Source organism: Schistosoma mansoni (genome assembly GCF_000237925.1).
Source record: "Schistosoma mansoni, WGS project CABG00000000 data, supercontig 0132, strain Puerto Rico, whole genome shotgun sequence".
In the NCBI taxonomy this organism is placed as follows: Eukaryota; Metazoa; Platyhelminthes; class Trematoda; order Strigeidida; family Schistosomatidae; genus Schistosoma; species Schistosoma mansoni.
In genome coordinates this window covers 355740-367013 of record NW_017386037.1, presented here as the reverse complement: position 1 = coordinate 367013, position 11274 = coordinate 355740, and positions in this window count along the sequence as shown.

Here is an 11274-nt window from a genome sequence, read left to right as displayed (position 1 = left end):
TGGTGGTTGTGGACTATTAAATAATAATAATAATATATTCTGAAAATGTATCACATAGTAATTGTATTGGTAAAGGTTTGAGGTTTGCCAAGCCGGAAATCGCGTACGTTAACTAAGTCACCTGCTTTGAGTTCTCAAATTTTCGGGCAATTCCCTTTCTTATTTTTTTAAAGTCCACTCATTCTGTCTTTCGGGTTCAAAACATTAAAAAATGTTCTAATTAGTCGACCAAACATTATTTCGGCTGGTGATTTCCCGTTTTGACAGTTTGGACTCAATGTAATTCTATAAGAAATGACAAGTTGTTGCAGAGACTCTTATACATTGCCTTCTCCTCCGATCTTTAAGAAAACTCGCTTAAGAATATAAACAAATTTTTCTACTTGCCCGATTGACTGAGGGTGATACGGTGGAGTTCTAATATGTTCGATTCCATTTGGTTTACAGGACTCCGCAAACTGTGACGACGTGAACTGCCTTCCGTTATCTGAAACTAAGATATTAGGTGTACCAAACCTACCAAATTGTTGTTTCAGATGTAGCAGTGTTTCAGACGTAGATGGCCTTCGTACAGCATAAATTTCAGGCCATTTTGAGTATGCATCTATCACCACCAATAAATATTGTCCACTTATTGGTCCAGCATAATCAACGGGTAGTGGGAACCAAGGCGTTTTCGTTTCTGGCCATAGTTGGGATACTACTTTCGGTATATCCAACGGTAAATCTCACAAACCAAATCTATCAATCCAACCAATGCAGAATAGGTTGATATTACAATTCCCGGATACATAACATTTCCCGGTCATAGTCTTTTCAACAAATGTGAGAGGTAGCTGTATTACTCCAAGAAGAGTGATATTAGTTCCTGACGCACTGTTGACATTATAATATGTAGGTTGATACTGGGGTCGACCAATCTTAATCCAAGTTTCTCTAGAAATAAATGTTATGTCAGACCCAGTATCAACTTGCAGTTTGACCGGTTTGCCATTAAAATAGATGGTTACGTACTTCCTTTTGGAAGAAAATTGATCACTTTTTGTGGCCAGAACGACATTTGAGTAATGCGGTATTTCTTTGAAGTCTGCATCTTATTTCCTTAACGGAACTTATGCTGACGGCCTACTTTTACAACATACTTGAGCCTGACCATATTTACCACATTGAAAGCACACTCGTTTCTTAAAGTAGCCAACATTGTCAGAATGAGACTTACCACATCGCCAACAAGACGTTGTGTGTTTCACTTGATTTGGGATTTGCTGGGAGTTCGATTCTTTATTTCCGTTAAAAAAATTACGTAAAGCTTTAACTACAAAGTGTTCACTGTTTTTTCTACGAGATTTGTGTCATGCTTAAAATTAACCATTCTTTGACATTTTTCGGATACTGATTGCAGACTGATATTAGGATCATGTTCGGTTCTCGTTAGAATCCGTGATCTAATATCTGCGTCTACTGAAGATTTTAATCCACAGATAAAATTAAGGCATTCGAACTGATATGAGGACGTTTCTTGTAAACGAAACAGCTCATATCCACGGTTCGTGATGCTTGCGTACGTCACATAGTCGTCCTGTGCTTTTTTTACAAGTTGAAGACACTAGTATCTAGTGTCAATAATTGATGACAGTTCTTCAAATAGACCCTGAAGTGAAATCATACGAGCAAACGCCGCGAGAGAGGTGATGTGTGGGCGAGATTTACAATGATTGGTTGTTTTGCTGAGTCAGACATTAGATAGGATGACTGGTGTTATATATGTTATATATATTCCCCTATCCTCATTATGTATTGACTGTTATTGATTGAGTGTTCCTTGTTGTTGCATTGTGTCGGATTTTGGTGTGGAAATATATTGACGTTCTAGTCAGGCTAATCTCGTGTTCTTGATCTGAGTTGTGTTGAAGTCCTGTAGAATAGACGCTGAGGGGGAATCTAATGTAGATATGCCTCTAAGGTAAATTAGCGTCCAACATACGTGTAAGAAGTGAAAGGACTGTTATAACAAGAAACCATAGTGTTATAGCAAGTATCCTACGTTTTAAACAGTAGAGGAGTTGTATTTCTAAAGTTTCGTGACTTAATGTAGGTCACTTCTTCAGAGCAAATAAATAGCCGATATTACATTACCACGAGTTTGAATAAACAATGCAGAAAATTTTTTGTACAAATTAAGTCTGGATATATCAATCTCAATGTCTAGTTATTCTTGGTCAGGGTGAACTTGTACGATCGGTCACTGTATTCATTTGTTAGTCAGAATGTGGGTATTAAAAAGGTACACATTTATAGTATGAAGTAAAGGTTTAGTTTGTCAGTCTGTGTGTAGATTCTGCGTATAATAAATAAGATCAAATGTGTTTGTTTGGATAAACAGTCCAGATTGAATGATTAATCAAGAGTTCTTTCTTATTGAGTGTGTAGGAATTTAGCACTATGTAAAACGCTTCGGCTTCTCGCCTCTCTTTGTTCTTGGAAAAGCTTTTCTGAACTATTTTTATATTTTTATTATCAATTTGCTGATTGTTGAAAATAGCATTTATTGCTATTGCTGAATTAACTTGTAAAATTTCCGATTTAACACGATTATTAGACTTTGTTTTGTAACCTAAGTGTTCCTTGGCATGAGTAGAGATCACACGGGAAGACACTCCAGTCGAAATAACACAATTTGTAGACACAATTTAAAGTAGAAGTGAACGGACATTTTTTCATCTTTCATCCTGTAACCTTAAGGGGAGCCTAGGCTGTAGAAAAGAACCATACGAAGGAAAAGGAATGAGCTCTAGAATAAATGGTAGAATGGTTTGAACTATCATAACAAGTAAACTTCAGCAAAACCCCACTAATACAAATTTGTCGCAGTAGTAACCCTCAATATATTAAACATAGAAAACAATCACCGTAAATTCTGGAACACAATGATTAAGATTTAATTACAAACCATGACTAGAATACAGTTGCAGACTCGAGGACAGCATCTCAAAAAGGATTCCATGTATCATTGTCTTTCGCATTGACATTCAAATCCTTTTACGAAGAAACATTTGGATGTTCATGCCGACCTACGTGATATCTTATTTAAGACACTGGATCTGTTGGATTAAACCGTGTTTTGGTAAAGACTAAGACACATTTGAAAGTGTTCACTGAGTAGGTAACAATTTTAAACTCGGATTTGGAAAGTCTCATTCAAAGTCTGATTGAAAAACGGAACCTTTATAACCATACATGGATTTCGTCAGGATCGATCATGTACAGATCAAATCGAAACTCTACGGATCATTCTGGAACAATCAATTAAATGAAATTCATCACTCCACATCAACTATGAGAAAGCACTTGATAGCGTGGACAGGACAACATTATGAGGGCTTATTCGACAATACGGCATACCTGAGGAGATAGTCAATATCATACTGAATTCCTATGATGAATTAAACTGCGAAATCGTACATGTAGGACACCTTATTGACTCGTTTGAGGTAAAGACGGTGTCATGCAATGTTGCTAACTCTCACCCTTTCTCACTCTCCTGATGATCAACTGGATCATGAAAACTTCAACATCTGGAGGGAAGCACGGGATAAAATGGACAGCTAGGATGCAGCTTGACGATTTAGACTTCATAGGTGATCTGGATCTTATATCACAGACACGACAACAAATTCAGGAGAAGATGAGCAGTGTTTCAGCAGCCTCAGCAGCAATAGGTCTCAATATACACAAAGGGGGAAAAGCAAGACTCTCCGATAAAGTACAACATGCACCCATCGAATAAAACTGGACGGAGAAGCTTTGGAGGATGTGAAAACCTTTACATATCTGAGCAGCATCATCGATAAACACAGAGGATGTGATACAGATGAGAGTGCGCGGATCGGCAAAGCGAGAGCAGCATATTTGCAACTGAAGAACATCTGGAACTCAAAACAATTGTCAACCAAATCCAAGATCATAATTTTCATGCTCACAGATAACCCTTCGTCTCTTCCTATGTTGACCGAAAATTTACTTGTAGCTAAAAACTAACACAATTCTTAAGCAGAGATGGATAGTGGCTAGCAGTGGAATCCAGGACGCGCGTTTCGTCCTATTTGGGACTCGTCAGCTGGATGTACCTGCATCTCAGAGTTGATGTTTACTCTGGGATTCGAACTCAGTACCCTTGCTTCAAACGCCATCGCGTTATCCACTCGGCCACTGAGTCCTGATAGCCACTTGCTTGTGCGAACAAACAAACAAGCAAACATTAATAAGCGAATTTAACACAATTTTTGTTTACAGAATTTTACAGATCTACTTCTTATTCTCGTCTAATTGAGTCAAGATTTGTCAAGTTATATCAATATTAGGGATTAACGATTCATGGTTATCCAGTTGCAGTTCACTAATATTCTCTTGTCTAAGAAAAACGGATTGTACTGAAAGCCATTTTAGTGGAAGAAGGAGATGTCAGTTAGTCTTCTCATCTGTAATACAGTACATCTATTATGTAACGTGAACCAGAATGTGTATGTTGTGGTCTTCTTTGTATTATAACTAGTGTTTTTATTGTGTATCGGTTTTAAATTTAATTTTTCTCGATAAAATGATCAGTAAGCATGGCAAATATTTCATGTATTATTTTTAATAACAAACCACTAAGCATCATGATAATAATTTCAGCAGTTGCTCCACCTAAATGTACAACTCTGCGCTGGTGTTATTTCTATAATCGCTCTTCACTATTGAAAGCCGTCGCTATTCGTCTGTAAATCTTTCTTGTCATGAAAGTCATCCTTACTCTAAGACTCCGGTCAGCACACGTACAAGATCGAAACAAATTAATAATCTTTGGGATAGACAGGCCATATGCTAAGTAATTAGCTGACTATTCCGTTAAGAATGAGATGATCGGTTAGAGCTTACTATTCATTAAACTGAAATAGACAAATTCTGAGTTAGTCAATAGTACCTGGACAGTATAACATCAAAACATGGTATTTACAGTGAACGATGAATGACAAACTTCTCTGTTATTTATTGAAAGTACTTGTTAACACTGAATCGGTAATAATAATAGGTCATCAATGTAATCACTTAATTTTTATAGTCCTGTGCAGGTATTTGGACTCCTCCGGTAACTTCAAGATATACCGATAGAGAAGCTAAGGAGGAATTCGAAAGATAAGTTAAAACAACACAACTGTCTTCATAATGTTGTTCCGTATGAGTTATGCACGACTCACATAATTGATTTCATTTGGACAAAATAACCGCTATCAGAAAATCTTGAAGCATATTGGAATGAAGATAGAGTGATGAAAATTTGATAAAAGTATAACGAGTAATCATTTGGAAGCATGACGTTAGATTTATCATATAGAAATTCCGCTTCTAAACCCCGTTGTTTTTTATTCAATTTTTATTTTGCTTTTTACCTAGAAAAATATCAAAAAATGTGTTATTAGTTTCACCTACTGAGTTAGTAAACTGAATAAATTGTTATGCCGTATATGTGAGAGAAACATCAAGCCAGCTGAATGTGAAGCTTAAGGAACAAAACATTAATTAAAACGTGTTCCTGGACCCTTAGTTGACATTTAGAAAATTCGGGAAGACATCTACAATAGCTATAAAGTCTTTGTAAATGGTTCACAAAATAAACTGTGATGATGCGAAAATTCTTGAGGATGGGTAGGAGAGGTACTGCGTTCAGAGGCTAGTCGAAACAAACTGAACAGAACAGATAGAATACACTTACTAACGTCTTGATAGATTTCTATCAATAAACAATACATTTTTATTTCTATTCCTCCATACCACAATAGGTTGTTTCCGATAGAACGAAGTTTTTGTTTTAACATCAATAGAAGTTGGTATTCAACACTATTAGATACCAACTCAGAGGTCTAAAATTTGGAAGTTTGTGTGTGTGATTGGTGTTTCCGGATTTTATTTCTGCAGAAGGAGTTGTGGTTGACCACCGATGGAACGTACCATACTTAAACGAAACGGTTGTTCATTTCTAACAGGTTTCCGATGGTGGTCTTTCCGTGATCACCACGTCAATATAAATATATAAAATTTGATTTGACTACTACACTGAAAGAGTGTATACAAGCTCTCTGAACATGATGTTTGAATCATCCAAAGTTCAAACACTTTGATCACTTTAAATAAAAGTATTCCACTTAGTGTGTTCTTCGTACATGGTACCTAATATCTGTCAAACGATCTGTTTGAATCATTTCAAGACGAAACGACCGTCCAGTGCTTCCAGATTTTTAATGGTGGTTTAGCCTAGATTGACTCGTCACTTCAACGTAAAATAATTGTTTAAATGTTGATGAATAGTCACAGAAAATACACTGTAAAACGTTGCTTTTTGTTGATAACTCTAACTTTCCTCTCACGGATATTTAAACATGACTGAACAGAAACATTTATTTCGGCCCAGTGATTCCTCAAATCAATACACAACTTCCACGAGAAAAGTACTGAATTCACAGTCAACAACATATTTACAGGTACAATGGATGATGATCAGCTTAGATCAGTACAGATTTCGGTAATTCTGATTATTCCGATTGTTGTGAGAGTTTCGCTGAATATTGTTTCGAGGAAGCCTGTTTCTACTTCACTGTTACAACGAAATATGTTGGCTCAGTTGATGATGATGAGCTTTACTAAACTGCAAAAACCTCGTGAGATCGTCACAGCGGTTTCGCTAAACTAGAGTACACACAAGTTGAGCTGCATTAGTGCATTTATCTTGTCCTCGGTGTGAAATCAGTTAAGAACTGTACCTCAATAGAAATTTTTAGTTATTCACACACTTCAAATCCATCGTATTGCTTTGTACGCAAAGTGTTAGGAAAGAAGTATGAATAAGGACATGAGAATTATTTACCAGAACCTATATTCAATGTGAGAAATTTGTGGGAGGTTCACATGCATCGTCTATTATAAATACGTTCAGAAGATGAATAAACGTCAGTTCACTGTGAATTATACTGATGAAAATCTACATATTCGTCTTTGTGTGTATTGTACTGTTACAATCCGTTATTGGTAAACATGACCAGCAAGTGGTGCAAGAATCACACGACGTAAGTGATCTATGAGAATACTGAGAATCAACCATTTTTAGGGACACCTTGTGTACCCACAAAATTTTCAGAAAAGATCGTTCATCAATAAACAGTTGCAAATCATCTTAGTATATGACGAAAATTTAAAACAGAACGAAATGTTTCCGAAAATACAGGTAAGTCTTGTTTTTTATTAAGGCATATTATTTGATGATGCTAACAGTTGATAAGTTAATAAAAACATGAAAAAACCTTTCTTCACTCAAGCCTTCGGAAATGGGTACACGTTTATGTATATGATCACTATTGTAGACAGATTGCGATACGGTATTGATGGAAGTGTTATGGAGACATTGGTGTATCAATAGAATTAAAACATGATCCTCAATGGAATATATAAGCTTGTAGGATTATGGCCGATTTAGGTATCAGTGCATTCATGCTTGCAATTGTAAAAATGAACGATCCCGAAATCGTCTGTTTGTCATTATGTACCACCTAGTCTATATGATCATACGTGGGAGTTACATCATTGTCTACCCTATCACCTCTGTAGTGACATTCTGCAATAAGATGCTCAATAAAATCGACGAACACATTTGGGTTGGAATTGGAATTATATGTACAACATTAAATTGCATAAGTTACACACTGAATACTGCAGCTTGAACAAGCCATGCCATCCCCATTAGGTGTCCCTGCATTCACCACTTTTATCCTTCTCAATGGTGTTAAATGTTGAAAGCAATCTCTCCAGTATTTGTATTTTCGGCTTCACGAATAGTTTTATTGGGAACAAATAACACTACAAGCTGATGAATAACGTACCAGTTTAAAAATTGAGAAAATATCTGATTTCGCCTCACCCACCAGAACACAGATTTTTACACATTCCTCATATTCCAAACCAATCATGTGGGAAAAGACGAAAATTATATATGCATATTTTTATCTTTCAATGAAGAATTCGTGAAAATATGTCATGAGGTTTTGTAACACTTTCATTACTAGGTTCATGTGTTATGCAGAGAATTTATTTCGGACCGTATGCAGTTTATGTGCGGTGTTTTGTGCTATAATCTCAATGTTTGAAAGTCTGATAAATAAAGTTACACTGCTCTACTATGTTATGCGAATTAAGTGATCCTGATTGCCAGGAAACAGATTCCAACATCCGGCGGGAAGACGTATTTTAGATACTCAACACCCTAATTGACATGCGTTTCCCATAACTACTTACGTGCAAATATTAGAGAGATGAACAACCGAGAAATAAATATTCCGTATCTACTTAGATCATAACCTCTATGATCATAAATTTTCATTAAAAGATATAAAAACTATTCACTTCACCTTCTATCAATGAATATTTGTCAATGTTCTTGTCAACAGAAATTTTTGAAGAATGCTTCAGTTTATTTTGATTAACGACTGAAAGTTAGGATAGACAGTGAGAAAGCAATGCACTTTCCAAGGTAAATAAAAATGGATTGTTTGATGAATTAAAACAAACTACGATATATATCCTTGAAGTATTGTCCGCCTGAAGAAGACCTACACCTAGCATCATTGATGGTCATGATCCCTAAACATTTTATGCAATTTTCATTGTAGATTACTTCCTATTCATGTCATTCAACAAACCATAAATTAAGGAAAGCATGTTTATGCAGTCTGTACGAGTCCCTCGTATTTGATTTCAACATGGTGTAAAGTAGGTTCACAGAAGAGAAACCACTATTATAGTTTAACTATATCGATGATTCGTGAATATTCATTGACATATGAATTGAACGGAAGTGTGTTGATTTAAACAGTATTCACTTTAAAGTTATGAAGATAAACAAGCTTGCAAATTTCACGCTATCTATATTGCCTTTTTTATTTACTGTAACACTTGTTGTTTTCAAGAGAGTGTACAGACAAAAGCCAAGTGGTAAAAATGAAAAACAACGTTCTATCCTGTGTGAACGCTCAATGTAAAGAAGATACAGAAATTAAAGGAGTGAAAATTCCTAATAAATATTTGTCGGTAAGCGTAACTGTAATTAACAAAATATGATATGTATACTGAAAATCCCCGTGATCACTTTGTCTTCATCTTAATTAAAAGTCATTTTCGAATGTGACATAAATCCAATGCTCAATTGCCTGTACAATGAGAAATATCTGCTTATATATTTGCGAACTCAACAAACGTGTTCATTGTTAACTACAGGACATGACGTCGTGAACATCAACATGTCAGTCAACTTGATCAACATTTCAAAATCCATTCTACAAAAGCCGGTACACTGTGCTCATCACATCCGCATTGCATTGTTTTCCATAAAAACGCTGTCTAGACATTAACGTTAAACTAATTGAAACCAAACCACATATTATACTATCTTGTTCATAATATTCCAATATATATTTCCAGTCGTGCCATCACCAAATGAACAACGAATATAAAGAGATTTATTCAGAAGGCAGTGGGTTAGCTCCCAATCAGTTATTGATTGTTGTGACGGGCCCATGTAAAATACCGAGTAACCAAAGCACACATATTTCTGGCGTTATTGTTCACACACATCCAAGCACTGGAAGGTAAGTCATTTTTCAGGTGAATATAATCAGTTGATTAGATGTTTTGTGTTAAATACAGTGTGATTCTCTCTTTTACTATTAAGCTATGCAAGTAAGGAAGAATGATGAACATACATTTAGTTGAAGTTTGACAGAAACGCACATAAATCTACCTTTTATGCTTCACCTTATGAATGGTTGACCAAATAAATACTCATTTTATTTTGTTCCCTACTACGTTTGTTGACAAACGAATGTTTATTGAAAGTAATCGACAGTTCGATATGATCATGAAAACACGTTTCTAACGAATCAACTTGAATCAATAACCTACTGGTTTGAAAATCTATGAGTTTTCGAATCCCACATGTTCTAACTGTTCACTCCCAATGAATATACAGTAAATAAAATGCGTTGATCTAGCTCACTTCCATGCTGCTCGCTCATTTAATTAGATGTATGGTATCACTCGCTCGTCCACAATACTCGATTTCGGGTTGACTGCGCTTATATTCGGTAAACCTCACAGCTCCTCACTTATACTGTTCAGTGAAATGGAGGAGCTGGCTGCGTTGAAGATCATTTTGATACCTTTCTCCTCAACTGATTGCTGTATCAATCAAATTATATTGCGGTGCGAAGAAGCATTCTGATTTTAAAAGGTATAGAAATATTTTCAAGCGGTTTAATATGCAGGTCACCCACCGAAACATCGACAAAGTTTTGCGATGGTGAAAATATTGTGGATGTAGATTTTCCTTGAGATGCCAGTTGCGGTATGCCATGAACAGTGGCTGACTTGTTTGGAACTCATATCTATGTAGATGTCATTGTGAATAGGAATTTTACGTATAATATTTGACAAAGGTTCGCCATGTGTGATGATGATTTCCATCGGTTATGAGAGCAATGAAACAGCGGCAGAACATCATATTGCATATTTTACAGTGTCATTCAATCAACAAACCGGCAAGCCTCAATCCATTCGACCTGTTACAGATGTAAATGCGAGGATCGGCAAATTAAGAGCAGCATTCCTACATTTGCAGAACATATGGAACTCAAAATAACTGTCTGCATGCAGAAATCAATGTGAGAATCTTCAATACGAACGTCAAGACAGTTAGTCCTACTGTGCTGCGCAGAAATGTGGAGAACTACTGTGTCGATCGTCAAGAAGGTGCCAGTATTTATAAACAGTTTTCTATGCAAAATACTCAACATTCACTGACCGGATAATATCAGCAAATGCCTTTCATGGGAGACGACAAACCAGTTTCCATCTGAAGAGCAAATTAGGAAAAGACGTTGGAAGTGCATAGAACACACTTTAGGGAAATCATCGAACTGCATCACGACACCCAGAAGGGAAGCGGAAAAGTAGAAGGTCAAAGAACACATTACATTGTGAAATTGAAGCAGATATGAAAAGAATGAATGTTAAATGTAAAGAACTGGAAAGGATTGTTAGGAACAGGGTTGGATGGAGAATGCTGATGTGCGGTCCATGTTCCTTGACGACGGGTAACAGGCGTAATTAAGTTGGTAAGTAAGTTAGTAGGTATCTCGAAACCTTTCCGTGATCACGTTCACGGTGTTAACAACTGGATCCACTTATGCCTGA